The sequence below is a fragment of the Elaeis guineensis genome, chromosome 2 (assembly GCF_000442705.2).
Source record: "Elaeis guineensis isolate ETL-2024a chromosome 2, EG11, whole genome shotgun sequence".
In the NCBI taxonomy this organism is placed as follows: domain Eukaryota; kingdom Viridiplantae; phylum Streptophyta; class Magnoliopsida; order Arecales; family Arecaceae; genus Elaeis; species Elaeis guineensis.
In genome coordinates this window covers 40,979,241-40,985,057 of record NC_025994.2, presented here as the reverse complement: position 1 = coordinate 40,985,057, position 5,817 = coordinate 40,979,241, and positions in this window count along the sequence as shown.

Below are 5,817 nucleotides of genomic sequence, written 5' to 3'. Positions count from 1 at the left end.
TGCCTAAGTGTAGTGAGTTGCTTGCAAGTCATCGTGGCGGTCTCAGGTCGGAGGGATATTTATACCCATATTTCATCAGAGCAAATCTTGACAGCAGAAATAGCTCCGAAGTTGGTCACGTTCAGTGCAGATGTACCCTTACATCTCACCTATATGCCATACCAGTGTCTCCACACTCATTGGTTAAGAGGACAACCAACCTATATGGCACACAACGACCTATGCTTAATAAACATTGTCATCCTTGGTAACAACGTATCATTTGGTCGCGAACAGATTTAAGGACTTAACGATAAATCCTCCTTTGTCGAGTCTAAATAGTCCTAAGGACTTCACCACAACATAGGAGTTCATTAGAAGATGAAATATTTTGTGATGAAAAATACCAAAATAATTTTTATTAATTCATAATTCATGTACAAATACAAAAATGAGCACAACCGTCATAGGCTGACGATTGGCTTTGGGATACTATTCCCAACAATCTCCCACTTGGCCTAAAGCCAATCGGTGCAGTATCTAATACCCATCTTCGACTTGTAGTTGTCGAACTCCTTCACCGCAATGGCTTTAGTGAATGGGTCAGCCAGGTTCTCCTTCCCGTCATCTTCTGAAGATCGACGTCACCTTGATCCATAATTTTTTGGATGAGATGGTAGTGGCACAGAATATACTTCGTCCACTGGTGTGCCTTTGGTTCCTTCGCCTGAGCAATGGCTCCAGAGCTGTCACAGTAGAGCAGAACTGGACCAACAAGAGAGGGTGCTACTCCGAGCTCGGTGATGAATTTTCTCAGCCACACCACTTCTTTGGCAGCATCTGATGCAGCGACATACTCCACCTTGCAAACTAAATCAGCCACTGTGTGCTGCTTGAAACTTTTCAGCAGATAGCCCCACCATTAAGGGTAAAAATAAATCCCGACACACTTTTGCTGTCATCGTGATCAGACTAAAAATTAGAGTCTGTAAACCCTATAAGTCTCAAGTCCGATTCACCATAAACAAGCCATTGGTCCTTAGTATTTCTTAAATACTTCAGGATGGTTTTAACAACCTTTCAGTGATTCTCCCCTGGATCAGATTGGTATCTACTCACTACCCCTAGTGAGTATGCCATATCTGGTCGTGTACATATCATGGCGTACATGATAGATCCCACTGCCGAAGCATATGGAATCCTACTCATACGCTCTCTCTCTTAAGGTGTTGTCGGATAATCCCTCTTCGAGAGAGAAATTCCATGGCCTATCGGAAGATAGCCTTTCTTGGAATTCTCCATGCTGAACCTCTTCAGTATAGTATCAATGTACGTGGACTGTGATACACCAAGCAACCTTTTAGATCTATCCCTATAGATCCTCATCCCTAGGATGTTGGAAGCTTCTCCCAGATCCTTCATGGAGAACTATGACGACAGTCAAATCTTTATTCCCTGTAATGCAGGGACATCATTCCCAATTAAGAGAATGTCATCCACATATAATACAAGAAATACTACTACTGGACCATTAGCCCACTTATAAATGCATGGCTCTTCTCCGTTCTTAACGAAGCCATACGTCTTGATCGTCTTATCAAAACGTATGTTCCAACTCCGTGATGCCTGCTTAAGTCCATAAATGGACCTCTGTAGCCTGCACACCTTAGACTCATCTGTGGATGTGAATCCTTCAGGTTGTATCATATACACCTCTTCATCCAGCTCTCCATTTAGGAAAGCTATCTTCACATCCATCTGCCAGATTTCATAGTCCAGATGGGCAGCTATCGCAAGCATAATCCGAATGGATTTGAGCATTGCCACAAGAGAAAATGTCTCATCATAGTCTATACCATAACATTGACGATATCCCTTGGCAACCAGATGGGCTTTATAGGTTTCCACCTTTCCGTCTGCGCCCCTCTTCCTCTTGAAGACCCACTTACACCCTATGGGTTTTACTCCTTCGGGTGGGTCAACCAATGTCCACACATCGTTGACCTTCATGGACTCTATTTTGGATTTCATGGCCTCCAGTCATTTCTTAGAATTGAGTCTCTGCATTGCATCCATGTAGGTGATCGGATCCTCATCATTTTCATTAAGTTCGATAGGATCGCCGTCCTGGACCAAGAAACCATAGTATCTGTCCGGTTGATGTGGTACTCTACCAGATCGCCTTAAGGGTGCTTGAACAATGGGCTCCAGATCTGATCTAACCAAATCCAGTTCAGATTCAGTAACTTGTGTCGGTTTTTCCACCTGCCGAACTTCGTCAAGTTCGATCTTAGAGGCAACAGTCCCTTCACCAAGGAACTCTTTTTCCAAAAAGATTGCCTTAAGACTGACAAACACTTTTTGCTCATCAGCTAGGTAGAAGTAATACCCTTTGGTCTCTTTTGGGTGTCCTATAAATTTATACTTGTCAGACCTAGGTCCAAGTTTGTCTGTAATTAAATGTTTAACATAAGCCAGACACCCCCAAACCCTAAGGTACGAGAGTACTGGCTTACGTCCTATCCATATCTCATATGGTGTTTTGGTTACAGACTTACTCGGAACTCTATTTAGAAGGTAACAAGCCGATTCGAGTGCATATCCCTAGAGGAAGATCGGCAGACCAGCAAACCCCATCATGGATCGAACCATGTCCAACAAGGTCCGATTCCTCCTTTCAGATACACCATTATGCTATGATGTTCAGGAGGTGTCCACTGAGAGAGAATCTCATTCTCCCCAAGATATGTCAGAAAATCATTGGAAAGGTATTCACCTTGTTGGGTATAAAATACCCCCCAGCCGAAGTTCGTGACGGAAGTGACCCTCTGGGGATCCAACTGACTTTCGACCTCTGGCAACGTCTCTTCAAACCTCCCTGGCGGCCGAGCTTCCACCATGCTTCCAAGTTTTGCTGACGGGCAGGACCCCGCCAGCATCGACCAGATTTGTCGTGACGTCCGGACTCCTACGGGAGCCAGACCTCGCCCCCGACTCCAATTGCAGGACCAGATTCTTCACAACGTTCGAACTCCTACGGGAGCCGAATCTCGCCCACGACTTCACCTGTGACTCTGCAATGGCTCCTACGGGAGCCGGACTCCACCCATAACTTCGCTTGCAGACTTCGTCCGGACTCCTATGGGAGCCGAACTTCGTCCCCAACCTCAACTGCTGGAAGGCTTCACTCGGACTCCTATGGGAGCCGAGCTCCACCCGCGACTTCACTTACAGGTAAACTCCGTCTGGACTCCTACGGGAGCCGGACTTCGTCCCTGACCTTGATTACAGGTGGACTTCGACCAGACTTTTATGGGAGCCGGGCTCCGTCCCCAGCTCCGACTATGGGAAGACTCTGTCCGGACTCCTACGGGAGCCAGACTTCATCCCCAACCTCAACTGCTGGAAGGCTTCGCCCAAACTCCCATGGGAGTCGGGCTCCGTCCTCGACCCCGACTGCAGGAAGGCTCCGCCCGGGCTCCTACGGGAGCCGGACTTCGTCCACGACTCCAGCTGCCGACTTCGTCCGGACTCCTACGGGAGCCGAACTTTGTCCCCGACCCCAACTGCGGGAAGGCTTCGCCCGGGCTCCTACAGGAGCCAGACTCCGCCCATGACTCCAGCTGCCGACTTCGTCTGGACTCCTACGGGAGCCAAACTTCGTCCCCGACCCCGACTGCGGGAAGGCTTCGCCCGGCCTCCTACGGGAGCCGGGCTCCGCCCACGACTTCGCTTGCAGGTAAACTTCGTCCGGACTCCTACGAGAGTCGGACTTCGCCTCTAACTTTAATTGCAGGTAGACTTTGACCGGACTCCTACGGGAGCCTGATCTCGCCAGCTACAGACAGACTTCGTCCGGACTCCTACGGGAGCCGGACTCTGCCTTCTACTCCAACTGCAGGAAGACTTCGTCCGGACTCCTACGGGAGCCGGACTCCATCTTCTACTCCGACTGCAGGCAGACTTCATTCGGACCTCTACGGGAGCCGGACTCCATCTTCTACTCCGACTGCAAGCAGACTTCATCCGGACTCCTATGTGAGCCGGACTCCATCTTCTATTTCAACTACAAGAAGACCTCGTCCGAGCTCCTACAGGTGCCGAACTTCACTTTCGACTCCAGCTACCGACTCCAACCGAACTTCGACGGACAAGTCTGGACCCCCTGGCAGGCCACAGTAACGGACAGCACTGCTGCACTCCCTGCGGTGGACCCTACACAACTCCATTACTCTCTGGCAGGCCGTACTAACGGCCACGATTCTGCTCCACTCCCTGCAGTAGATCCTGTACGGTTCCACCGCTCCCTGGCGAGTCGCGACAACAGACGCCGCTCCACTACCCGCAACTGATTCCACGTGGCGAGCCATGATGACAGCCACGACTCCACCCCATTACTCTTCATGATAAACTCCTCCTGACCATGGGCAGCCCACTGCCAGACGGTTACAAATATCACTATCAGTCTGTTGCTCCCTCCGCCTATAAAAAGGGGACTCCAGATACGTTATTCTCTGAGCTCTCATTTTTACCTAGAAATTCTGCTAAAATTTTCGTTCGAGCACTCCATTCTTGTTGAGACAGAGAACTGACTTGAGCATCAGAGGGTCTTACTGGAGCAACCCCACCTCCGGTTTAGACTTCTTTTGCAGGTCCCGACAGTGACCGCGACTCCAGCTTCTCCGACGCAAGTGAATTTTTGCACCAACAGGATTGGCGCTAGAGGAAGGGCCTGAACCTTCGCAGTACCCTTATTCTTAAAGGAGCGCTCAACGGAACCGCCTCTGGTCATCTTCTCCGACATCCGCTCCTCCTTCCCCCCACTGGATCCTCGCCCGATGACTTCTCGTGAAGCATCCACACGGCGACCCACGGCCTCCGTGGCCAGATCTCAGGCTTCGGCCTCGCCTCTGGTTTCCCGAGCCCCACATCCTCCGGCAATGGTCGCCGGCATGGAGTGGTCGGACAATCGACCTCCGACGGATTTCGCCAACACCATCTTGGGAGGATCCCGTTAGGAAGCAACCAACGTACTGGCCGTACCCCCCAAGCGATAAAAGATTGAGGAGCTCATAACCTTTACTGAAGAAGACGCTCAGGGAGTTCAATTTCCTCATAACGACGCGGTTGTAGTTTTCTTAAATATAGCAAATTACGACGTCCGTCGCATTCTCGTCGACAATGAAAGTTTGGCCGACATTTTGTTCTACGACGCCTTTTCAAGAATGTCCATCCTTGACGGCCATTTGAGGCCGATTAGCTCCCTTCTAGTAGAGTTTACCGGCGACGCTGTTTCGATGGAGGGAATAATAACTTTGACTATGGCCGCAGGTCGATATCCAAGGCAATCCAGGGCTCTGGTGAATTTTCTGGTGGTGAAGGCGCCGTCAGCCTACAACGCAATCCTCGACCGACCTGGCCTCAATGCTCTCTGAGCCATCGTATCAACCTATCATTTGAAGTTGAAATTCCCCACCAACCAGGAGATCGGAGAGGTCTGAGGAGACCAAGCCCTGGCCAGACACTGCTACAATATAGCCTTGCAAAGAAGCGACCAATCTGACCCCTGTCCAGTCGATGGACTGGATGCTCGCAATGACCTCACTGAAGAGAGGGGCGTTCCAATTGAAGATCTGGTACCGATCCCTTTGAACGATGGGAATGCGGAGCATGTGGCGATGATCGGCTCCAACCTGGGGGACGAGGTGCGGATACATCTCATCAATTTTTTACGAAAGAATGTGGATGTTTTCTCTTGGGTTCCAGCAAACATGCTGGGGATTGACACGGAAGTCATGGAGCACCGTCTGGCCGTCGATCCAAAGCATCGACCGATGA